Source organism: Mustela erminea, chromosome 12 (assembly GCF_009829155.1).
Source record: "Mustela erminea isolate mMusErm1 chromosome 12, mMusErm1.Pri, whole genome shotgun sequence".
Lineage (NCBI taxonomy): Eukaryota > Metazoa > Chordata > Mammalia > Carnivora > Mustelidae > Mustela > Mustela erminea.
In genome coordinates, this window is record NC_045625.1 from 71,404,292 (window position 1) to 71,429,622 (window position 25,331).

Consider the following 25,331-nt stretch of genomic DNA (forward strand, 5'->3'; position numbering starts at 1 on the left):
TGGAAAACAGCATGGAGGTTCCTCAAAATGTTGAAAATAGAACTGCCCTATGACCCAGCAACTGCACTACTGGATATTTACCCTAAAGATACAAATGTAGTGATCCAAAGGGGCACGTGCACCCGACTGTTTATAGCAGCAATGTCCACAATAGCCAAACTATGGAAAGAACCTAGATGTCCATCAACAGATGAATGGATCAAGAAGATGTGGTATATATACACAATGGAATACTACGCAGCCATCAAAAGAAATGAAATCTTGCCATTTGCGACAACATGGATGGAACTAGAGCGTATCATGCTTAGCGAAATAAGTCAAGCAGAGAAAGACAACTATCATATGATCTCCCTGATATGAGGAAGTGGTGATGCAACATGGGGGCTTAAGTGGGTAGGAGAAGAATCAATGAAACAAGATGGGATTGGGAGGGAGACAAACCATAAGTGACTCTTAATCTCACAAAACAAACTGAGGGTTGCTGGGGGGAGGGGGTTTGGGAGAAGGGGGTGGGATTATGGACATTGGGGAGGGTATGTGCTTTGGTGAGTGCTGTGAAGTGTGTAAACCTGGTGATTCACAGACCTGTACCCCTGGGGATAAAAATATATGTTTATAAAAAATAAAAAATTTAAAAAAAAAACAGGCAAAACCTAAAAAAAAAAAGTAGGGAATTTAAGGTGTTGGAAGAATTAACAACTCAGGGGAGGGGTGAGAGTTTCTGGGTGTACTATTTTAATACTCTTTAGGGGTGGTTTAATAGTTCTTCATTCTACAATAAAAATACATTGTACTTCAAAAAAAAAAAAAACTATAGTTCAGAATGACAATTATCAAGGTGCTAGCTGGGCTCAAAAAAGGCATGGAAGATATTGGAGAAACCCTGTCTGGAGAAATAAAAGCCCTTTCTGGAGAAATGAAAGAACTAAAATCTAACCAAGTTGAAATAAAAAAAGCTATTGATGACGTGCAATAAAAAATGGAGGCTCTTACTGCTAGGATAAATGAGGCAGAAGAAAGAATTAGTGATTTAGAGGACCAAATGACAGAGAATAAAGAAGTTGAGCAAAAGAGAGACAAACAGCTATTGGACCAAGAGGGGAGAATTCCAGAGAAAACTGATACCATAAGATGAAGCAATATTAGAATAATTGGGATCCCAGAAGAAGAAGAAAGAGAGGGACAGAAGGTATATTAGAGTGAATTATAGAAGAGAACTTCCCTAATATGGCAAAGGGAACAAGCATCAAAATCCAGGAGGCACAGAGAACCCCCTCCAAATCAATAAAAATAGGTCCACACCCCATCATCTAATAGTAAAACTTACAAGTCTTAATGACAAAGAGAAAATCCTGAAAGCAGCTCAGGACAAGACTGTAACATACAATGGTAGAAATATTAGATTGGCAGCAGACTTATCCACAGAGACCTGGCAGGCCAGGAGGAACTGGCATGACATATTCAGAGCACTAAACATGAAAAATATGCAGCCAGGAATACTATATCCAGCTAAGATGTCACCGAAAATAGAAGGAGAGATAAAAAGCTTACAGGACAAATAAAAAATAAAAGAATTTGCAAATGCCAAATCAGCCCCACAGGAAATACTGAAAGGGTCCTCTAAGCAAAGAGAGAGCCTGAAAGTAACAGTAACCAGAAAGGAACAGAGACAATATACAGTAGCAGCCACATTACAGGCAATACATCGGCAGTAAATTCTTATCTTTCAGTAGTTACACTGAATGTTGGGCTAAATGCCCCAATCAAAAGACACAGGGTATAAGAATGGATAAAAAAACAAGACCCATCGATATGCTGTCTATAAGAAACTCATTTTAGACCCAAAGACACCTCCAGATTTAAAGTGAGTGGGTGGAAAACAATTTACCACGATAATGGACATCAAAAGGAAGCTGGGGTGGCAATCCATATATCAGATAAATTAGATTTTAAGCCAAAGACTATAATAAAAGAGGAGGAAGGTCACTATATCATACTTAAAGGGTCTGTCCAACAAGAAGAGCTAACAATTTCAAATATCTATGCCCCTAATATGGGAGCAGCCAATTATATAAAACAATTAATAACAAAATCAAAGAAACACATCAACAATTATATGATAATAGTAAGGGACTTAAACACTCCCCTCACTGAAATGGATAGATCATCCAAGCAAAAGATCAACAAGGAAATAAGGGCTTTAAATGACACACTGGACCAGAAGGACATCACAGACATATTCAGAACATTCCATCCCAAAGCAACAGAATATACATACTTCTCTAGTGCATATGGAACACTCTCCAGAATAGATCACATCCTGGGTCACAACTCAGGTCTCAACTGGTACCAAAAAACTGGAATCATTCCCTGCATATTTTCAGACCACAATGTTCTGAAGCTAGAACTCAATCACAAGAGGAAAGTGGTAAAGAACTCAAATACATGGAGGCTAAAGAGCATCTTATTAAAGAACGAATGGGTCAAACAGGAAATTAAAGAAGAATTGAAAAAATTCATGGAAAAAAATGAAAATGAAAACACAACTGTTCAAAATCTGTGGGACATAGCAAAGGCGGTCCTGAAAGGAAAGTATACAGTGATACAAGCCTTTCTCAAGAGATAAGAAAGGTCTCAAGTATACAACCTAACCCTACACCTAAAGGAGCTGAAGAAAGAATAGCAAAGAAAGCCTAAACCCAGGGCGCCTGGGTGGCTCAGTGGGTTAAGCTGCTGCCTTCGGCTCAGGTCGTGATCTCGGGGTCCTGGGATCGAGTCCCACATCAGGTTCTCTGCTCCGCGGGGAGCCTGCTTCCTCCTCTCTCTCTCTCTGCCTGCCTCTCTGCCTACTTGTGATCTCTCTGTGTCAAATGAATAAATAAAATCTAAAAAAAAAAAAAAAAAAAAAAAAAAAAGAAAGCCTAAACCCAGCAGGAGAAGAGAAATAATAAAGATCAGAGCAGAAATCAATAAACTAGAAATCAAAAGAACAGTAGAACAGATCAACAAAACTAGGAGCTGGTTCTTTGAAAGAATTAATAAGATTGATAAACCCCTGGCCAGACTTACCAAAAAGAAAAGAGAAAGGACCCAAATTAATAAAGTCATCAATGAAAGAGGAGAGGTCATGACCAACACCAAAGAAATACAAACAATTATAAGAACATATTATGAGCAACTCTACACCAGCAAATTTGACAATCTGGAAGAAATGGATGCATTCCTGGAGACATATAAACTACCAAAACTGAACCAGAAAGAAATAGAAGACCTGAACAGATCCATAGCCAGTAAGGAGATTGAAGCATTTATCAAAAGACTTTCAACAAACAAGAACCCAGGGCCAGACAGCTACCCAGGGAAATTCTACCAAACATTTAAAGAAGAACTAATACCTTTTTCCCTGAAACTGTTCCAAAAAATAGAAATGGAAGGAAAACTTTCAAACTCATTTTATGAGGCCAGCATTACCTTGATACCAAAACCAGACAAAGACCCCATCAAAAGGAGAATTACAGACCAATATCCTTGATGAACACAGATGTGAAAATTCTCACCAAAATACCAGCCAATAGGATCCAATAGTACATTAAAAGGATTATTCACACGACAAGTGGAATTTATTCCTGGGCTGCAAGGCTGGTTCAAAAATCCACAAATCAATCACTGTGATACAACACATTAATAAAAGAAAGAACAAGAACCATACAATACTCTCAGTAGATGCCAAACAAGCATTTGACAAAGTACAGCATCCTTTCTTGATGAAAACTCTTCACAGTGTAGGGATAGAGGGTACCTCAATATCATGAAACCATCTATGAAAAACCCACAATGAGTATCATTCTCAATGGGGAAAAACTGAGAGCTTTTCCACTAAGGTCAGGAACACAGCAGGGATGTCTGCTATTACCACTGCTATTCAACATAGTACTAGAAGTTCTAGCCTTGGCAATCAGACTACAAAAAGAAATAAAAGGCATCCACATTGGCAAAGAAGTGAAACTATTACTCTTTGCAGATGATATGATACTTTATGTGGAAAACACAAAAGACTAAGACTCCACTCCACATCTTCTAGAACTTGTACAGGAATTCAGTAAACTGTCAGGATATAAAATCAATGCACAGAAATCAGTTGCATTTCTATCCACCAACAGCAAGACAAAAGAAAGAGAAATTAAGGAGTTGATCCCATTTACAAGTGCACCCAAAACCATAAGATACCTAGGAATAAACCTAACCAAAGAGGAAAAGAATCTGTACTCAGAAAACTATAAAGTACTCATGAAAGAAATTGAGGAAGACACGGAAATGGAAAAATGCTCCATGCTCATGATTTCAAAGAACAAATATTGTGAAAATGTTGATGCTACCTAAAGCAATCTACACATTTAATGCAATCCCTATCAAAATACCATAAACTTTTTTTTTTCAAAGAAATGGAGCAAATAATCCTAAAATTTATATGGAACCAGAAAAGACACCAAACAGCCAGAGGAATGTTGAAAAGAAAGCCAAAGTTGGTGGCATCACAATTCCAGACTTCAAGCTCTATTACAAAGTTGTTATCATCAAGACAATGTGGTATTGGCACAAAAACAGACACAGAGATCAGTGGGACAGAACAGACAGCCCAGAAATAAAGACCCTCAACTCTATCGTCAACTAATCTTCAACATAGCAGGAAAGAATGTCCAATGGAAAAAAGACAGTCTCTTCAATAAATCGTGTTGGGAAAATTGGACAGCCACATGCAGAAGAATGAAACTGGACCATTTCCTTACACCACACACAAAAATAGACTCTACATGGAGGAAAGACTTCAATGTGAGACAGGAATCCATTCATATCCTTGAGGTGAACACAGGCAGCAACTCTTCAACCTCAGCTGCTGTGACTTCTTCTTACAAACATCACCAAAGGCAACGGAAGCAAGGGCAAAAATGAACTATTGGGACTTCATCAAGATCAAAACAAAACAGTCAACAAAACCAACTGACAACTGACAGAGTGGGAAAAGACAGTCACAAATGACATATCAGATAAAGGGCTGATACCCAAAATCTATTAAGAACTTACCCAATTCAACACTCATAGAACAAATAATCCATTGCACTACTGCACTACTGGGTATTTACCACCAAAGATACAGATGTAGTGAAAAGAAGGGCCATCTGTACCCCAATGTTTATAGCAGCAATGGCCACGGTCGCCAAACTGTGGAAAGAACCAAGATGCCCTTCAACGGATGAATGGATAAGGAAGATGTGGTCCATGTACACTATGGAGTATTATGCCTCCATCAGAAAGGACAAATACCCAACTTTTGTAGCAACATGGACAGGACTAGAAGAGATTATGCTGAGTGAAATAAGTCAAGCAGAGAGAGTCAATTATCATATGGTTTCACTTATTTGTGGAGCATAACAAATAGCATGGAGGACAAGAGGAGTTAGAGAGGAGAAGGGAGTTGGGGGAAATTGGAAGGGGAGATGAACCATGAGAGACTATGGACTCTGAAAAACAATCTGAGGGTTTTGAAGGGGCAGGGGGTGGGAGGTCGGGGTACCAGGTGGTGGGTATTATAGAGGGCACGGATTGCATGGAGCACGGGGTGTGGTGCAAAAATAATGAATACTGTTATGCTGAAAATAAAAAATAAATTAAAAAAAAAGAAATGAGCAGAAGACATGAACAGATATTTCTGCAAAGACGACATTCAAATGGCCAACAGACATATGAAAAAGTCCTCCACATCACTCAGCATCAGGGAAATACAAATCAAAAGCACAATGAGATACCACCCCACACCAGTCAGAATGGCTAAAATTAACAAGTCAGGAAACAACAGATGTTGGCAAGGATGTGGAGAAAGCGGAACACTCCTACACTGTTGTTGGGAATGCAAGCTGGTGCAGCCACTCTGGAAGACAGCATGGAGGTTCCTCAAAAAGTTGAAAATAGATCTATCCTCCAACCTAGCAATCACACTACTGGGTATTTATCCTAAATATACAAATGTAGTAATCTGAAAGGGCACATGCACCCAAATGTTTATAGCAGCAATGTGCATAATAGCCAAACTAGGTAATGAACCCAGATGTCCATCTACAGATGAATGGATAATGAAGATGTGGTGTATATATATATAATGGAATACTATGCAGTCATCAAAATAAATGAAATCTTTCCATTTGCAACAATGTGGATGGAACTAAAGGGTATCATACTGAGTGAAATAAGTCAATCATAGAAAGACAATTATCATATGATCTCTCTGATATGAGGAATTTGGAGGCAGGGTGGGGGTTTGGGGGGTAGGGAAGGAAAAAATGAAACAAGATGGGATTGGAAGGAGACAAACCCTGAGAGACTCTTAATCTCACAAACAAACTAAGGGTTGCTGGGGGGTGGGGGGTAGGGAGAGGGTGGTTGGGTTATGGACTTTGGGGAGGTATGTGCTATGATGACTGCTGTGAAATATGTAAGCCTGATGCTTCACAGACCTGTAGCCCTGGGGAAATAATACATTATATGTTAATAAAAATAATTTTTAAAAATATGGTAAATGGGTGGTGTAGAGCAATGGCAAACTGAACTTAGAACTCTGAAATTAGATAACATCTAGTACCAGGAACCTAAAACACCATAATAAGATGGGAGTAGAGAGGTCCAAAAATGATACATAATTAGCAACAGGTAGGAAGAAGAAAATCCAACTCAAACCTATTGGGACTTTGCAAACTTCTCCCTAGTAGGGAAAATCAGTAAGTACCGGAACCCACTAGAGCTTTATTTGAACTTAATTTTTTTTTAATTTTGTTTGCTTGTTTTTAGTTACCTATGTAGCAACTTAAATATTTTATCTCATTATGGGGGCTTGGTTTCTTTTTTGGGGGGGAGGGGGGCTTGGTTTCTTTAAAGGCACAACTTAACCATTATTATTTAAAGGTATAATTTAACCGAAATTAGTAATGAGGGGCCCCAATCCAGTAACTTAAGAGATCATTGAATACAGTGATTCCATATCAGAGAGATCATATTTCTCTGATTGACTTATTTCACTCAGTATGATACCCTTTAGTTCCATGAGGGGCCCCAATCCAGTAACTTAAGAGATCATTTAGGGAACCTCGATATAGTGACACGGTATTAGTTGCTGAACAATGCCTTTTTCCTTTACACATCCAAGCCCTTGTACTTGTGCCCTAAGAATTAATCTCATGGGTTCCTCAATGATCTAAGGACAAAAGAGACTGAATGGCATCTGCTTTCTTGGGTTCTACTTCTAAGCTACAGACAGGGTACTTCCATGATTAATTTATCTAATTACACACTTGAAACACCTGCTGACTCTAACAAAATTCACATACTACTAATTTATCCTCATCCTCAACAACAACAAAAAAAACGATGGTTTGTAAACCATTATCCTCTCCAAGAGGCTTTTTATAAAGCTTTGTTAAGGTCAGATGGCGTCTCAGTGATGTCACAGAGTCAGCGAAAGTTGCGAGGCAAACACTGAACAGGCTGAAAGAGGCTAAGAGGCACATAAGCTCAGAATGACTTCTGCATTGTTAAGTGGTGGGGGAAATTCAAAAGAAGAGTATTTCATGACATGGGAAAGTTATATAAAATTCAAATTTCAGTTCAATACATAAAGTTTCATTGGGACATGGCTATGCTCATTTGTTTATGTGTCATCTAAGGTAGTTTTGGGCAATAATACAGTTAAGGGTTTGAGACTGAGATCATGTGGCCTGCAAAGGCTAAAATATTTATTATCTGGTCCTTTACAGAAAAAGTTTGCAGACCCCTACTCTAGTGATCTATTCCTTTTCCTTCATTCTTACTTGCAATGGAAAATGTGCTTGGTTTTGCAATTATATTGGGTTCTCAAGCTGCGGCCCTCTAACAGCATGTGTACAAGTGAGTGCACACACAGACATGCACATACTCTCTCTCGGTCTCTCTCTTATTTTGTCTCCTTTTATTCTGTCTTCTCACTTCTGCTCTGACAACCAGGAAATCTGAGCAACATCTGGTTCAGAACCAACTCTATTTCTTTTTCCTGGCCACAAGAATGGAGTTCTTGAAAAAGGGAACTGAAACTTGAAAGCAGAGAGAATCACCTTTCATTACTGCATGCTGCCTACTCTGGCCCAGCTCCTAGAAGCCAGGGTCTCTAACATATGCTACAACTTTTCTCCCAGGCTTTCTGTGTGGAGAGCATTTCAAAAGGGAACAAACCTTTCTCTTATTGCAATTTCCTATCAAGAAGCCTTGTGGCCAGAAAACAGAAGAGAAAAATTTAAAATCTGAGCACAGCGGCGCCTGGGTGGCTCAGTGGATTAATCTGAGCACAAATGAGAAGGAGTTGGAATAACCTATCGAGTCTACAGAAAGCATTTTTTTTATCCTTAATTTAAATAAAAAGCATCCAGAGTATGAGCCTTGATGATTAACAGGAAGTTCTATGTTCCTTTCCCCTATGAAATGGTATTGTGAGAAGAATACCCTTTGGACACACATAAAGGGGAAGAAGAGAGAAAAAAAAAATGAAAGGAATGCCTCAAACTTTCATGTTATTTGTAGAAGTTTGTAGATGGAACTATACTGATAATATGTTAATAGATCTGAATTTTGGAAGGGACATTTCTTTTGTACAAATATTCTGGAACTATGATTGAATGACTCTGGAAAGACAAAGATTCTAAGACTCTGGCACCTTCAACAGCAGCACAATGAAGTAGGAGGAGTGAGAATACCTAAACTCTGATCTTCAGGGACCAGGTTTATTGTTATAGACATGACCCCTAAATTTTTGAGTCTCAGTTTTAGTTTCCTAAATTTTTAAAGAAGGATCATGATGCCTCTCCAACTTGCCTCAAGGGGCTCTACTGAGGTTTGAATGTGATAACATATGTTAAAAGCATGTTATTGATTATATAGAACTAATCCTTTTTCAGAATATGGTTTTACACTTAACTCATTGAGCTTTATCTCCTTGCTCAATTAATCAGTTTCCTTTTAGGTCCACAAAAAACGGAACTTTTAAATCCAATCTCTATTTTGTAGCAGAAAATGCATTTCCTGGTGTCTACAAAAAATATCAATAAATAAAAATTATGGACCCAGAGTTAAGATTCTCAGGGCAGTTGTACATAATGGGCTCCCCTTTCAAGGCAAGGTAGCTGGGACCTGACTGGATAAATTACTCCATGAGCCACCATGTTTCCAGAATAAAACAATGTCAAATGTCTTCTGGAAAAAACAAAATGAACAAAACAAGACCCATTTTATAGTTCTCTAAACTCTCCAACTTGAAAACAGAACCTGTAGTCTCATTTTGCCACAGTTCTCAAATGAATGGAAGTTAGAGAAAATTTAACAGAAATAATAATGTACACTCAGAAATATAGGCCTAAAATAATATAATAATGTACACTCAGAAATACAGCCTCCTATCTACCGTAAAGTACTATCCATGTTATGAACTTGAGCTACTGTTTCCTTTTATATCAGTGTTTTTTTGTTTCATTTTTGTTGTTGTTTTCTATATCCAAGTGTAGATCATATAAACACAGTCAGAAAAAATAATATCTTGAAATAACATAACATCACTAAGAAACCACATGGTTCTATCATGTTATAATATTATGCTCTTTATAAAGGTAAGTACAGTTATCATTACCAATTTTACATTCAAAAAAATGGCCTTCTCGAGGTTAAACAAGCACTTTCAAAATTACATGCCAAGTTTGTGTATATCTGATCCTTTAATTCCAGAATGCCTACCCAGGCTTGTAATCTGTTCCCTGAGTGTTTAATGGAAATATCCATTCATTCAAAGATTCACAAAATACATACCAAGCACCAAGTAAGTGCTGGGCCCACTTGCTGCTGGGGAATCACTGGGGAGAGCCACGGTCTCTTAAATCTAATAGATGTGGGCTTTCTACCCAGTACACAATACTATCCCTGACCCTTCTTCTGATCAAAGGTTCCCTGGAACACCTGGGACTCAAGCATGGTCTGCTGTCTTGGTTCTCTGAGCCCCTTCTCTCTATTACACCCCACCCTTGGCAGAGGTTTCCAGTGTCTCTTGAATACAAAAAGAAAAGGAAACTAAATTCATCATACTCCAAAAAATAACGTTTGTGTTCTGTGTGACTTGTTTCACATTATGGCTGCATACTTTTAACACCCAGAACATATATTCCTACTACTATTACACTAACAGCACTAAAACAATACCAGATTCTGTCAGAAATGTCTCATGCAAAAGACCTTAATGTCCAATAAGGGAGAAATGAGAAAATAAAGTATGGTATATTCTCTCAGTACAACACTAGGTGGCCATTGAAGTTCCTAATAACATGAAATGTGCTTGAATAAAGAAAAGATAAAGGGAAAAAGAAAAGTGCTTGAGTAATAGTAACTTGCCTCAGGGGACTTGAGGTATAAAATAGCCACATCCTTTTTATTATTTTAATTGATCACTTTCAAACGCATCTGCCTCTACTATTGGCAGGCAACTTGGTCTCCCATGTCACCCCCAACCACAACTCTGTAGACCAAAGACTTCTACCATTTTTGCAACATGGGGGGACAGCCACAAGCCAGAGGCAGCACTGAGGCCGTGGCCACATCCAGGGTGGCTGAAACTAGAGGCAGGCCCCACGGCTGCACTGAAACTAGTTGGGAATCCCACTGCTGCCGAGCCATGACCTAGCACCTGGCCTGGGACCATATGAAGGCTCAGTTCAGGGTCTGCTAGAGCCAGGCCTATCTTACACCTTCGTCTGAAACTTGTCGAAGCCCAAACTTACTTTCTTTCCCCGTGAGTTCTCCTTAGTTACTACTAGAGTCCCTTCCTATCAGGGGACTCAGCCAGGGACGCTGTGGCATCTTCCAAATTTGTCTAGTATTAAATCTGGGGTCTTTTTCTCTTCACTCTCACAAGGCTGCTAGACTTCTGATGAAAAACTGGCTCACAAGCTTCACAAAGGTTCAGGGGTAAGAAAGGGAGACTTTGCTAAAACCAGAATGCTATGGTCTGTCCTTCAAGGCCAAACACAAAAACACCGGAACAGGCTACCTAAGCATTAACATAACTAAGGTAAGCCAGTCACTTTTCTTTTTCTCATAATAAGAAAAATTTTTCTTAAGGTAACTTTCTGGTTCACCCTCTGAAAAAGAGACTGTATTATATTTTAAAATTCCACCTCACCACATTGTTACCTTGATGATTTTAAAAATGTATTTTCTTAAATAATGGGTTTAAAAACTGGATATCCAATTATAAAGGGGAGAGGGGCATCTGGAAGGAACCTACAGGGAATTCACCCTTTACTCATAACCTTACTTCATGAATAGCTGTCCAGGGGAAAGGAAAGGAAAGATGAGACTTTCCTGCTCACTCCCAAGCAAAGGTGTGACACAGATGGTATCACCATACCAGGGAAAGGGAATCCATCTGCCCAAAGAAGGTGAGTCTCCAGACTGTGGGTGGCCCTGGTACCAAAGTGATAAAACTCAGGCACATGGTTGCTTCAGGGGCAGCGTTCTGAGAGGTTAGGAGCTGGAGGTGGGACAGGGAGACAGAAACCAAACTAGAAGAAAAGAGGCTGCCAGCAGTATCATGGAATGACACTGGAAATGTCATGCAAATGACATGGGAAGAATAAGTGAGAACCTAGAAGAAAGTGCTTGGCCATGAGATATGCCTGTTGCATAGCCCCAGACTTATGCCAAATATATATGTTAAGCAGAAATACACATTATATGATATAATCAACACTGTAAAGGAAAACAATATATGTAAAATAGGAAGGAAATACATGAAAATAGTAACTGTTGTTCTCTCAATGGTGGGAATATAAATCATTCCTTCTATTATTCACTCTTACTACTATTTTACAAAATTTTCAAAATAATTATGTACTGCCTTTTAACTTTTCAAAATTATTTTTAAAAAGTAAGTAGTTGAACTTCTTAATGATTAGTTCTTTATGGACTAACTTATAAAATAAGCAATGTAATGCTCCTTTACTTTTTAGGAATATGCATTTCTTTTTCATTAAAGTAACAGGAAAATGCTATAAGGTTTGAATTTTCCTATGGCTTAGTTGTTTGGTAAACTTATACTTGGCATAAGCATTAGTCAAACAGCACATAAACTGTTTGTATAAGGAAAAAAAAAAAGAAATGTTCTTAACATTATTTATCAAAATGTCTTATGCAATTTACAGCCTGGGGCTAGAAACCAGCATCTTGGACACATACTTCAAAAGTCCACTGCACTGGTTGCCTCCTAGAACATCAGGCAGCACCAAAATGGCAAAGAAGATAGGTTGTTAAAAAGTTCAAATGAGGGGCACCTGGGTGGCTCAGTGGGTTAAGCCTGTGCCTTCGGCTCAGGTCATGATCCCAGGGTTCTGGGATCGAGCCCTGCATCAGGCTCTCTGTTCAGCAGGGAGCCTGCTTACCCCGCTCTCTCTCTGCCTGCCTCTCTGCCTACTTGTGATCTCTCTCTGCCAAATAAATAAATAAAATATTTTTAAAAAAATCACTTAAAAAAAAGTTCAAATGAAAATGTTAACAAAAATTGAACAACAAAAGGTAGATCATAACAATATGGCCTGATTTTTTTTAAGATTTTATTTATTTATTTGACAGACAGAGATCACAAGTAGGCAGAGAGGTAGGCAGAGAGAGAGAGGAAGGGAAGCAGGCTCCCTGCTGAGCAGAGAGCCTGATGTGGGGCTCGATCCCAGGACCCGGAGATCATGACCTGAGTTGAAGGCAGAGGCTTAACCCACTGAGCCACCCAGGTGCCCCAATATGGCCTGATTTTAATGAATACTTTTATTTTGCATAATTACACATAATCCATGTCAAGTGGTAAAAATTCTAAGAACAAAAAAAAAGCCCCAATGAGATGACTGCTAATGATACAAAAATGTGGACTTTGCAGAATTGTTTTAGATATATTATCTTATTTGTTATAATAATATATAGATAGTATCACCTGATAAAACTGAATTTTTTTAAAAATGCATTTATCCAATTAATCAACAGCAACTTGGGTTATCTTGTCTCTAAGTCCAGAACTTTTTTCCACTTAGAAAAAAATCTGTGTATATAAACCAAACCATAAAAGTATACAAAACATTTTTTCATTAAGATGGTATACTTTCTTTAGAGATGTAAAGGAAAAAAGGATGGAGAAAAAAGGATGGTATACTTTCTTTAGAGATTCTAAAGATTCTTTAGAATCTCTAAAGAAAGTATACCATCCTTTTTTTTTTTTTTTTTTTTTTAAAGCCGAAGGCAGAGGCTTTAATCCACTGAGCCACCCAGGTGCCCCAAAGTATACCATCTTACTGAAAAAATTTAAAGTAATGCACCTAATTAAGTAGCTACTTATAATACTCCAAAAGCCATGAAACCTGTCTTGATTTGGGTTCCCCCAGAAGCGTACTCTGAAAAAGGATTCAAAAGCAAGTAGTCAATTTGAGAAGTGATCCCAGGAAACAACAGTATGGAAGTAGAACAGTGGAGGCGGGCAAGAAAGAGAGAGGGAAAAGAGAGAAAACAAAGCCAGTAAAGTTTATTATCATCTGAGGCTTCATCTCCCTGGGAAATTCTAGGAGATGGTACAGAACACACTCCAGAATTATCTCAACTGTAGGAAGCTGGGTATTTATGCACCAACATCCTTTCTGCCACTGGCTTAGAACTTGTACCAGAAGCATTAACTTTCAGAACTTCTGACCTGTCCTCAATGCAAGCCAACCTGTGACCACAAAAAAGACCTCTGGCTGGTGCATGTCTGCAGTCTTCAGCATGTAAAGTGAATAGCAAGGAGATATGGCCAGAACACTGGCATCAATTGCTACAGTACCCAGCTTGAGCATCTTTTTATGGGTGACCATTTACGTAATGTTTACCTCTAAACATATTACATACTAGTCTATGACTTGGGTACTATTACTATCCCCATTTTTATCAGATGATAAAACTTAGGGACAAAGAAGTAACAAGGTCACACTGCTGGAATTTGAACTCAAGCACTCTGATTTCAGAGTCCACACCCTTACCCATTTTGATATGTCACCAATACTATGGCTATGGCTGGTCAATCCATATAAAGAATAGTCAAGGAGCTTGGGGAGAGGTTCTCATTGGGGCTCTGGGAGAAGGGATGGTGGCTCCTTCCTCATCAATTTTCACTGACTCCAAAAAAGACAGCCTATGGTGTTTGTGGACCTTGCTACCACAGGTCAGCCAAGATAACAGCATCATAAAATGAAGGCCTGCAACAGAGTCATTTCCCTCTCACTTGCTTTCCACACATTGTCCACATGGGAACCTCTAGATTCTCCAGAATTTCTATTCAGAATCTAGTAGTCAGGTAGTCATTTTAAGACACTATAATTTTCAATAACAGTTTCGATTCTATGAGCCTCTAAGCCTTTCTCCCCATAGTGCTGTAATAGCCTAGGGATGGAATCAGTTTGACAGAGACTGTGAGCAAAGAGAAAATTTAGCTCTGCTTCAACTTACTGCGTAACTGTCATGGACACAGCATTAGGCAGGTGGTAAATTAGCTACTTGGAAGAGTCTTTTCATTCTTTCTGGCCACAGAGGCATTAAAAACTCTATGGGCATCTACCAGGCAAAGGCATGAATGCTTGTGAGATTCTAGCACAATTTTAGGAAAAAATCACTTATTCCAGGGAACCTTATTAGAAGGAACACAGCATAGTAGGTTTCTTTAAGACTATGAGCCTGAGTGTCCATCTGAGTTTGGTAAACAAAATTTGGAATTGATTCTAATAGGTTTAGACACTAAGCACTCTGCCAACTCTTTCCAATTAAACAGAGAATAGGAACAGATGAGAAATCAATCAAAATAAAATGAAACACCCTTGATCACTTGGGATGGGATTTGAGAATGGGCCCATTTCTTTGTTGTCTTATAATATCCTGTGTCATAATCAAATTCTGAGACAAATAGAAGAGCAGAATGAGCTCATATTTCTTTAATGAAATAACAGGAAAGGGGTGACTTAATTATATTTAATTCTTCCCATTTCAATAACATTGTGGACATTATTCTCTACCATTTTAAGCAGTAACATAAGTATATATACATACAAAAACAAACAAAACCAACTGGAGGATACATTAGATATTTTCATTCTACTATGTTGTGTTTTTTAATTCAGTAGATCTGTACTATACCTGAAATTCTCTCACCTTTCCCATGTGGGTGGGTACAGAAGCAACAAACTGCCAAGTTTGGAGTCTTCATGCTTTCTTCATTATTTTTAGGTATTACCACGGCAAGGTGTCTTCAATGTCTAGCACAGGGAAGGCTCTCAATATACACATTTTTTTTCAGGCATAGTAGAATACAACAGAGCTCCTGGTCATACAGATATGACTACTCCAATTTCATTTCAACTGCTACAATTTCCCAGTTATTGTGACTTAACATCTCAGATAATAACACCCACCTCTTAAAGTCACTGTGTGTTAGTAAGAAACAAAGGTTTGCGTCTTTTTTTGTGTGTATGTGCGTCTCTTTTAAATTCTGCATGTAGTGACATCATTTTGGTAGCTTGAAACTGGCCATGGGGAGAATATTTATGTCATAGAAATCATCAAAAATCTATAAATCAGGGAATTTCCCCCCAGAGACCTGATTTACTAGCTCATTGCTAAAAATTAAATAACGTGCAAAATGTTTAATAGCATGGCCAACTCTTTTCCCCTTCCTTTCCTGTCTTGAAGAGTTTAGGAAGATGACTATATTTCTGTATCTAGAATACTCTACTAACAATTTCACTTCATAATCAGTTATTTGTTGCGGATTTGACCAGGCTGCTGCTTTTGACAGTCATACAAAGCTATTTGTTAGGGTTACCTTGATTAGAATTTAACTACCAGGTGAAATTCTACTCTAGTATTTTGAACAATGGTGCTGCAAACCAATGTCTCTGCTACTTCACTTAAGCAGAACCAATAAATGCTATGTGGGAGTTTTTTAATTGTCTGGGTTCTACTGAGGAGCTGTCACTTCTGCTCAGCCTGAAATGACATCACCAAAAAAGTTTTCTCTTTAATCACACTTAAGAAATCAAACCAACCGGGGCGCCTGGGTTGTTCAGGGGGTTAAGCCTCTGCCTTTGCCTCAGGTCATGGTCTCAGGGTTCTGGGATTGAGCCCCCACATCAGGCTCTCTGCTTAGCAGGAAGCCTGCTTCCCCCTCTCTCTGCCCGCCTCTCTACCTACTTGTGATATCTCTCTCTCTCTCTCTCTCTGTGTCAAATACATAAAATCTTTAAGAAAGAAAAAAAAAAGAAAAAAAAAAGAAAAAAAAAAAGAAAGAAATCACACCAACCTGTTGCAACAGTTGGAAAAACTGATGTATTCCCAATAGACATAAAATACTACTAAAATTATCTGACAGTGTAATTCAACATACCACACTAGACAAAAATTGAAATTTGTGACACAGAAGTTACCATAGGTTCAGTGGAGTAGAACCAAATACCACACCAGAAGGTGCTGCACTTGGAAGATTATAGAAGGCCGCTGACTTTCTAATAATATACAGAGGATGTGGCAGGAATAGTGGGTATAAAGGAATCAGAGGTTCTTTCTCTTGGTGACCCTGGGGGGATTTCTTCATGAAATCCTGTAAGATACAATCTCCTTTATGGCACATAAGATTGTGAATGTTGACTAGGATTCTTCTATATACAAAATGTTGAAATATTCTTACAATTGGTTCCTCTTATCATCTCCAAAAAGTACTAGAGCTAGTACACAGCTGAAATTCCATTTCAGAGACATTTTGGAGTAATTCTGGTAAGCAGTAATATAGAATCTTGCATTAGGAAGAATAATACAAAAGGCTATAATTGTCAAAAGGCTATGCCCATGTTTTGATTCTGCATGGAACTTGGGCGTATTCCTTGATTTTTCTAAAGATCAAATTTTTCATCTTTATAGCAGACACCCATACAGGATTAATATGAGTACTGAAGTATGGAAAATATGTCCTATATAGTAAAAAACTGTATCAAATATAAAATGTCATTATTGCTCAAACATTCTTAATTACATACTATCAGTAATAAAAGGCTTTTAATGCAAAACCCCCAATTTGGCATTAATAGTAAGCTAAACCACATATCCCAGAAATCATTCTGGAATGTTAAACCATGGAGCAAAGAAGAAGGCAATATTCTAGTAATTAAGAGCTGGGTTTTCTAAAAAGCAGAACTGGATGTTTTTCCAAATTTTAATAAATACTAGCTGTTTTGCCTTAGGCAATTTATGTGCCTCTCTAAACCTCTCTGAAATGAGGATTATGATAGGATCTAGCTCATTATGTTGTTGTTGTTGAGAGAATGCATATAAAGGTGGATAGGACCATAGTTAGTTCTCAATAAATGTTACAATGTTTTTTGCTGTTGTTTTTGCTACTGTTATTTGAATTTGGAAATTTCTGAGGCAGAAAAAATGTTCCTACTACTGAAGATAAGAATCTCTAGAGTAAGTTAAAAGCACTTAATAAGGAGTCACAGATTCTTGCACCCCAGAATGTAAATTAATGAACTATGGCGGTGGTTAGTATTGGAGCACAAAAGCAAGCAAACCAGCCTCACTTTCCTCCAGGATCTTCCTCTTAAGCTTTCTTCCACGTAAACTGTGAGAAATGCCAGTTGGAAACAACTGTTTGCATCCAAGTTCTTCTGGGAGCTACAGAGCCCTAAAAGGTGAGATTCGACCCACTACTTCTCTGGGTAAAGTTTTGTGGACTTTGAAATAGCAAATTGGAAAAATGAGCTTCGGGAACCAAGATTAAGGATGGGGTGGTTTTATTGACCATAGCCACAAAGCATGGGAAAAGGGGAAAGGAAATTTTAAGTCCCAGGCAAATATATATCAAGGAAAAAAGGGACAGTCCAGAATGTGAAGTCCCAGAAAGAAAACCAGAGACTGGAAGCAAGCAGATACCAAAGGTAAAGAGAGTTGTATGCCATTGTGAACAAGCAGAATAGAAAGAATTCAGGAGGTCAAGCCTGAGGCCATGATTAACAGAAGGGTAGTCTCTACCATGCCTCTTTGTAAGGAAACGATTAGAAATGAATCATTATCTTGTTTTAAGGTTGGTGATAAGGAATATTAGAGAACTGTTGGCTTAAGTCTTCTTTTTTCTTCCTTTAAACTATCCCTTAAAAAACTAAATCATGCTTTTGCATGTAGGATTATGCAATGGGTCAATCTCAAGAAGTTTTGCTATTTTATTTACTGACATGGAATCCAAGCCTTTCTATGTCCAAGATTCTCCCAGGTTAAAACTCTAGAAGGGACATGAGTCAACCAAGAGTCTAGAATAACAATTAGAAGTGAACACAGAGTAGACAAGTTGTTGCCAGCGGCTGGGATAGAGTGGGGGATGTGATCAAGAGAGGTTAGTAAAGGAGACAAACTTACAGCTATACTATGAATAAGGTCTGAGAATCTAATGTAAAACATTTTGACTATAGTTGATAACACTATTTTGTATCATGGAAATTTGCTAAGAGTAGAATTTAAATGTTCTCATCAAAAAGAAAAAGAAGAAGAAAAATATGTGGGGTAGTAAATAGCCTCTCACAATGTATTTGTATATTGAATATTTAAAGAGTGATCACAGTTTTCAGTGTGAAAACTACCCAAAGCCTAAAAGAATCAGTGTGCTTTAGTACAATGCATAACAAACTAGAAAGCCTAGCTGCTAAAACCTCAAAAGCTGCTAACAAGACAAAATAAAATCTCAATCTACTTCTTGATGTCAAACTTGATTCCTTTTTCCAAGAATCAAAATCTTCAAAAAAAAAAAATTTTAAGTTCATTATCAGATAAAAAATCCACAAGTATTTCCAATGCACAGGACAAGAAGGAAACATTCATAACTTGAGTCTGAAATAACCTTGTCTTGTTCATAGTAAAGCAGAGTGCTCACTAACAAAATGTGTCAAGAGCACACTGCATTTGGAAGAGAGCACTTTATGACTTAAGGCTAACATTTGTGAGAAAATCATTTTCCTCTTGCAATTTTCCAAGACTTCCTGGATTTACTCAGGATCTCTATGGTAAGATTATAGCTTTCTCTGAGGGTATTTCAATGTTTCCATTCATGATCTCTCTGAAAATCAAGCATGTCTTAAAGGGCAGGAGCAGTACACATTATTAATTGTTACATACCCTTTTTAAAAACATAAGTATAATGATTTATTCTTTTTTTAATTTTATTCTTAAGTAATCTCTACACCCAATGTGGAGTTTGAACTCATAACCCCAAGATCAAGAGTCGCACGCTTGAGTCAGCCAGTCACCCCTGATTTATTCTTAATTAAACAAAATTAAGTCTGTGTTTCGGTGAAATGTGAACTATTTTACTAATTACAACTCTTATTATGTGAACAAATAATAAAATTTGCTCTATTCCCTTTTACTATCATGCTAATGAATTCTAGTTAAGAGTACAAAGATAACATAGAATAATAGAATAGTTGAGTTATGGAGGAAATTTTAGAGCTCATTTATCCAACTGTCTCTTTCAAGGTGCATGAAAACAAGCCTGAGAGAAGTAAAGTGACTTACACAAGGCCTTCGTGCTGTTAAAGTGAAGGAGAAATAAGCAAAGTAGGAGTGAACCACAGCTGTATGATAACCATTATCATACACTAATAAAGCAGCTAATTTTGTGAGAACTTACTATGGTTGTAGTATGTTTTCTGATCATAATGCAATTAAGGTAGAAATTCACTGCAAAAGGATAAGTTAAAAAAGTGACCAAATATTTAGAACTTACACAGTATAGTTATAAATAACCTATTTGCCAAAGAAGAAATCAGCTGAAAAGAGAATACTTTGAACTAAATGAAAACTTTTTAAAAAGATGTATGAAAACTTACAGAATTCAGCTAAAGCCTATGTTAAAAGGAAAAAAAAAAAACACTTAAGATCTATTACCTAAATTACCTCCCCAAGAAGCTATAAAAAGAATAATAAATTAAATACCTTAAAAAAGCAGAAGGAAGACAATAATGATAAAAGAAGAAATGAATGAAAAAGAAAATAAACATATAATAGAAAAGTCCAGAAAACCAATTGTTTGATTCTTTAAAAAGAAAGAACTAAGATTTATAAACATCTTATCAAAAGTGAAGATAAAGAAAGAAGGTAGAAAAGAACCATTACCAGAAATGAACAGTGGAGCATCATTACAGTCCCTACAGAATTAAAAAGAAAATAAAATATTATCAAAAATTTTATGCCAATAAATTTGAAAATTTAGATGCAATCAACAAATTCCCACAAAACACAGCTCTGACATATAAAAAAAGAAAATATTGATAGTTCCATATTTATGCAAGAAATTTAATCTGTCATAAAAATTCTTCCTAATACTTGTTTTTTAAAATATTTTATTCATTTATATGACAGAGATCACAAGCAGGCAGAGAGGCAGGCAGAGAGAGAGGAGGAAGCAGGCTCCCTGCTGAGCAGAGAGCCCAATTCAGGGCCCGATCTCAGGACCCTGAGACTATGACCTGAGCTGAAGTCAGAGGCTTTAACCCACTGAGCCACCCAGGCACCCCCCTAATACTTGTTTTTAACAAAAAAACACTTATTTTATATAAACTTTTCCAGAGACAAGAAAAAAAGGAAACATTTCCCATCCCAGGATAATTTGATTATCAAAATCTGAGAGGAACAAGACAATAAACTTGCTCTCCAGTCTCTTTCTGGAGTATAGATACAAAATCCTAATCAAAATAATAGCAAATTAAGTCCAGTTATATAAAGATATATAATATATTACAATGAATTCAAGGTTGATTTATATATATATAAAGACAGATCAGATAATTATTTTTTAAATTTTTTCTAAAGAATTTCATTAGGTACTTTACAAAAAATAATAGCCAGTACACATATGACAAGGTTCCTGACATAATTAGTTATTAGGGAAATGCAGATTAAAACCACATGAGTTATCTCAATACTCCCAGAATAGCAAAAACTAAAAGGAAATATGAAGAGCTGGTGAGAATATGGAGGAACTGGAACTCTTTTACACCGCTGGTAGAAGCATAAATTGTTACATAATTGTTACAAACTTTAGAAAACTGTTTAGCTGTATGTACTAAAGTAGAGCAAGTGAACATTCTATGATCCAACAATTCCACTTCTAGGTATACATGCAAAGAAATTCATTATATTCACCAAAAAGATACACAGCATTGTTCATAGAAGCATTATTCATAATAGCCCCAAACTGCAAACGACCCAAATACCCATCAGCAATAGAAGAGATAAAGAAATTACAGTGTTTTTATACAATGGAATATGATGACCCAATAAACTTTTGAATATTACAAACATTATGTGGAACAAAGGAAGCCAAATGCTAAAGAATATGTGCAATATAATTTATACAAAATTTAAAAATAGCTCAAACTCTAGAACTGATAGAAGTGATAGAATTCAGAATAGAGATTATCTTTGGGTAAATGAAGGGAAGCCTTCAGAAGTGTTATTGTTACATGAGTGTGTTCACATTGTCAAAATTCATCAAATATACACTTGTAATTTATGTGCTTTTCACTACATATATTATCCTTCAATTTAAAAAAAACAGAGGGGCGCCTGGGTGTCTCAGTGGGTTAAAGCCTCTGCCTTTGGCTCAGGTCATGGTCCCAGGGTCCTCGGATAGAGCCCCACATCGGGCTCCCTGCTGAGCAGAGAGCCTGCTTCCTCCTCTCTCTCTGCCTGCCTCTCAGCCTACCCGTGATCTCTATCTGTCAAATAAATAAATAAAATCTTTAAAAAAAAAAAAACAGAAAAAAGAGGGGAGAAAATAACAAACGTTGGGAGGCTAGAGAAGAATTGGCTGAGTCATAATTAGAAAGACCTGAGATATAAGGGAATGATATAGAGTAAAAGTAAGCTGAGAATCTAGATAAAGATCACTTTCTTTAAAGACAGCAAAAAAAGGAAAGAGAAACAATCCAGACATAATGAAAGACTGATCATTTTAATTGTCTTTGTCTGTGGCTGAGCAAAATGAAGCAAACCCATGGAATTATCAGAAATTCATAGTCAAATTAGCATCTTTGCCCTTGGAGAGAACATTGTACGACCTTACACACTTCTTCATTCCCCAAGTCTGAAGCCATGTCTTTGCTTAGATGAAGCATGGACTTGGCATTGCAGCATCCTGTGTTATGCTGTCTGAATACACACAGGCTATCAGACACTCGACCTGAGAGCCACAAAGCATCTAGACAGACCGAACACTTTCACCCATTCCTAATCAAACCATTCCCAAATATCTAATCAAAACCATTTAATCTTTTAGTACAATCAGGCAAGCCTCCTGGCATTTAAAATTTGGGGTTTCTCTACATCAGCATAAATAGCACTACACCATCATTTTAGTTGCTATTATTATCATCCTCTCGCTTACAAATGGCTCATGTTATATATATTCTCAGAAAAAAAAATCCTACAGAAATAAACAATGGGGCAAGGGGTCAGCAGGACTCAGAAGGAAAAAAGCAATGAGAAGGCTATGTTTGAGTGACCAAGGAATTTGATCTGACCCCCTAGATGTTTCTCAGTTGTTATAAAAGAACTCACAGCAGCTCTGGAAAACAGCATGGAGGTTCCTCAAAATGTTGAAAATAGAACTGCCCTATGACCCAGCAATTGCACTACTGGGTATTTACTCTAAAGATACAAACGTAGTGATCTGAAGGGGCACATGCACCCGAATGTTTATAGCAGCAATGTCCACAATAGCCAAACTATGGAAAGTACCTAGATGTCCATCAACAGATGAATGGATCAAGAAGATGTGGTATATATACACAATGGAATACTACGCAGCCATCAAAAGAAATGAAATCTTGCCATTTGTGACAACGTGGATGGAACTAGAGCGTATCATGCTTAGCGAAATAAGTCAAGTGCAGAAAGACAACTCCCTGATATGCGGAAGTGGTGATGCAACATGGGGGCTTAAGTGGGTAGGAGAAGAATAAATGAAACAAGATGGGATTTGGAGGGAGACAAACTATAAGTGACTCTTAATCTCACAAAACAAACTGAGGGTTGCTGGGGGGAGGGGGGTTGAGAGAAGGGGGGTGGGGTTATGGACATTGGGGAGAGTATGTGCTTTGGTGAGTGCTGTGAAGTGTGTAAACCTGGCAATTCACAGACCTGTACCCCTGGGGATAAAAATATATGTTTATAAAAAATAAAAAATTAAGAAAAAAAAAAAAGAACTCACAGCAATCCTTGGGACTTTTGATCTGTAATTACATTCCTCTAAACTACTGTTATGCTTCTACCTTGTGGGGCCATACTTTTGATGGTTCTTATGAGAGGCCTGATTCTTCACAGCATCCCATTTTGGAGAGGTTTTGGATTTCTAATATAAAATAACTGGAAACTAAAAACAAAAACAAAAAAAAAACTGAGATAGAGCATTCTACAACATCAGTGGAGAAAGCCAGGTCTAATAGGCCAGCAACTGGCAACATCATCTAAAATTAGGGTGAGGAGCATTGTCTAATAAGAAGAAACCTACTTCGAACTTACTGAAAGTTCTCTCTCTGGCCCCATTCCATCTCCATTTTACACTATCCCACCTTGGGAGAAGACAGAAATTTATTTTCTGGAAGGATGTTGGGGAATGTCATTGAAAAAATGTGACCTCCAACTGACCTGTGAGCTGACGCTCCTCACTCATTTCCTGTCCTAGAATGTGGGTCCCACCTGCCTTCCCCACTCCTAGAGGTTGCTCCAGGAACACAGCCTTGAGATAGTGACGCTGTGTAGAGAACACCAATGTGGTGTTCTGAACTCAGTTAAGGCCTCTTCACCAACTTTTCAGATTTGACGGGCAGGTGTGGGAATCCATCCCTCTTGCTGCTGGCCAAGTCAAGCCTCATATGTAAGTTCCTTTTGTTTATTAAAAGTGCCTATCTACTAACCTGGAGTGGCCTGTGTCTTTCTTCAGTCTTTCATGCCCTCTGAGTACAGGGACCATTTTCAAATTACACCAGGGAAAGTTGCCAGGAGGGTTGTAAGCCAACAAAAGGACAAAACAGATGGTATCTAGAACTAGGAGAACCAATTAGAGACAGGTATGCTTTACTAAAAATAAAAATTTAACACATACATACTTTAGTCTGCTTCCTCCACTCAGCTTCCAAGTGTCAGCTGCTGGGCCTTCACCCTCCAGGCAGGAGATCACGAGTCTCTTCTAGGGAAACTGTTCAGCCAATGAGGAGAGACAAAACAATACTGAAATCAGTTTTCCAACATCAATGTAACCAGCTCACCCTACAGTGATACTACTGTCAACTAGTTCCATTCACTTGTAAGCAGACATCCAGGACTATTAAATATCCTAGGGCTATGAATAGAAAAAAGCACCTTGCAGGAAATAGAGATAATGTAAGAAAAAGAAAGTCTCGAAATATTTATCTTGAAAGCCTTCTGAGTAACACGAGAGGTTAATGCAACCTTGAAAACAAGAGTAGAAGACTGACTACAGATCAGCTGCAAAGAGCATCCTCAGGATGGTGGAAAATGGGAATCCAGAGTGACAGCTGTGCACTAGGTCTAGAGGGCAAACTGTATACACTGGAGCAGGTCAGAATGCTCTGAGAGGGATCAGAGGACAAAACTATTAGAATAAGCATGTGAATGAAAGTACTAAAAGGAGATTAAGGCATCTGGCAGTGTTCACTGCTGGCCTCTTTAAAGTATATTAAAGGGGCTGCTGGGTGGCTCAGTTGGTTAAGCATTTGCCTTCGGCTCAGTTCATTATCCTGGGGTCCTGGGATGGAGCCCCACATCAGACTCGATGTGGGAAGTCTGTTTCTCCCTCTGACCTCTCCCTTCTCATGCTCTCTTTCTTTCTCTCAAATAAATAAGATAAAATAAATCTTAAAAAAATAAAGTATTTTTAAAAATTAACAAACAAAAAAGGGAAATTATTATATCCAAGAAAAAAAAAAGCAGCACAGGTAAGGAAAAATGATCATAGTTCACTATATGACTCACGTCTGAATAATGTAATAGAAATGTAAATACTAAATTTACCAGGTAAATTTAGGTAAAATTAGGTAAATACTAAATTTACCTAATTTTACCACACTGACACCATAAACATTTGCCATTCATATCATGAGTAGCAGAGGGTAGAATAGCAGTAGGGGAAAACCAAATGTTTACCTTCC

General features: G+C 37.7%; 1 long non-coding RNA gene across 2 annotated transcripts in view; it reads right to left on the minus strand.

Moving 5' to 3' along the window:
* LOC116570513 overlaps positions 1-24,352 on the minus strand; it is a 94,017-nt gene extending 69,665 nt beyond the window's left edge. For both annotated transcript variants that reach the window (XR_004277462.1, XR_004277463.1), the window contains exon 1: positions 24,270-24,352. This is a non-coding gene — a long non-coding RNA (uncharacterized LOC116570513). The remainder of the gene's footprint in view (positions 1-24,269) is intronic.
* Positions 24,353-25,331: the final 979 nt, after the last annotated feature.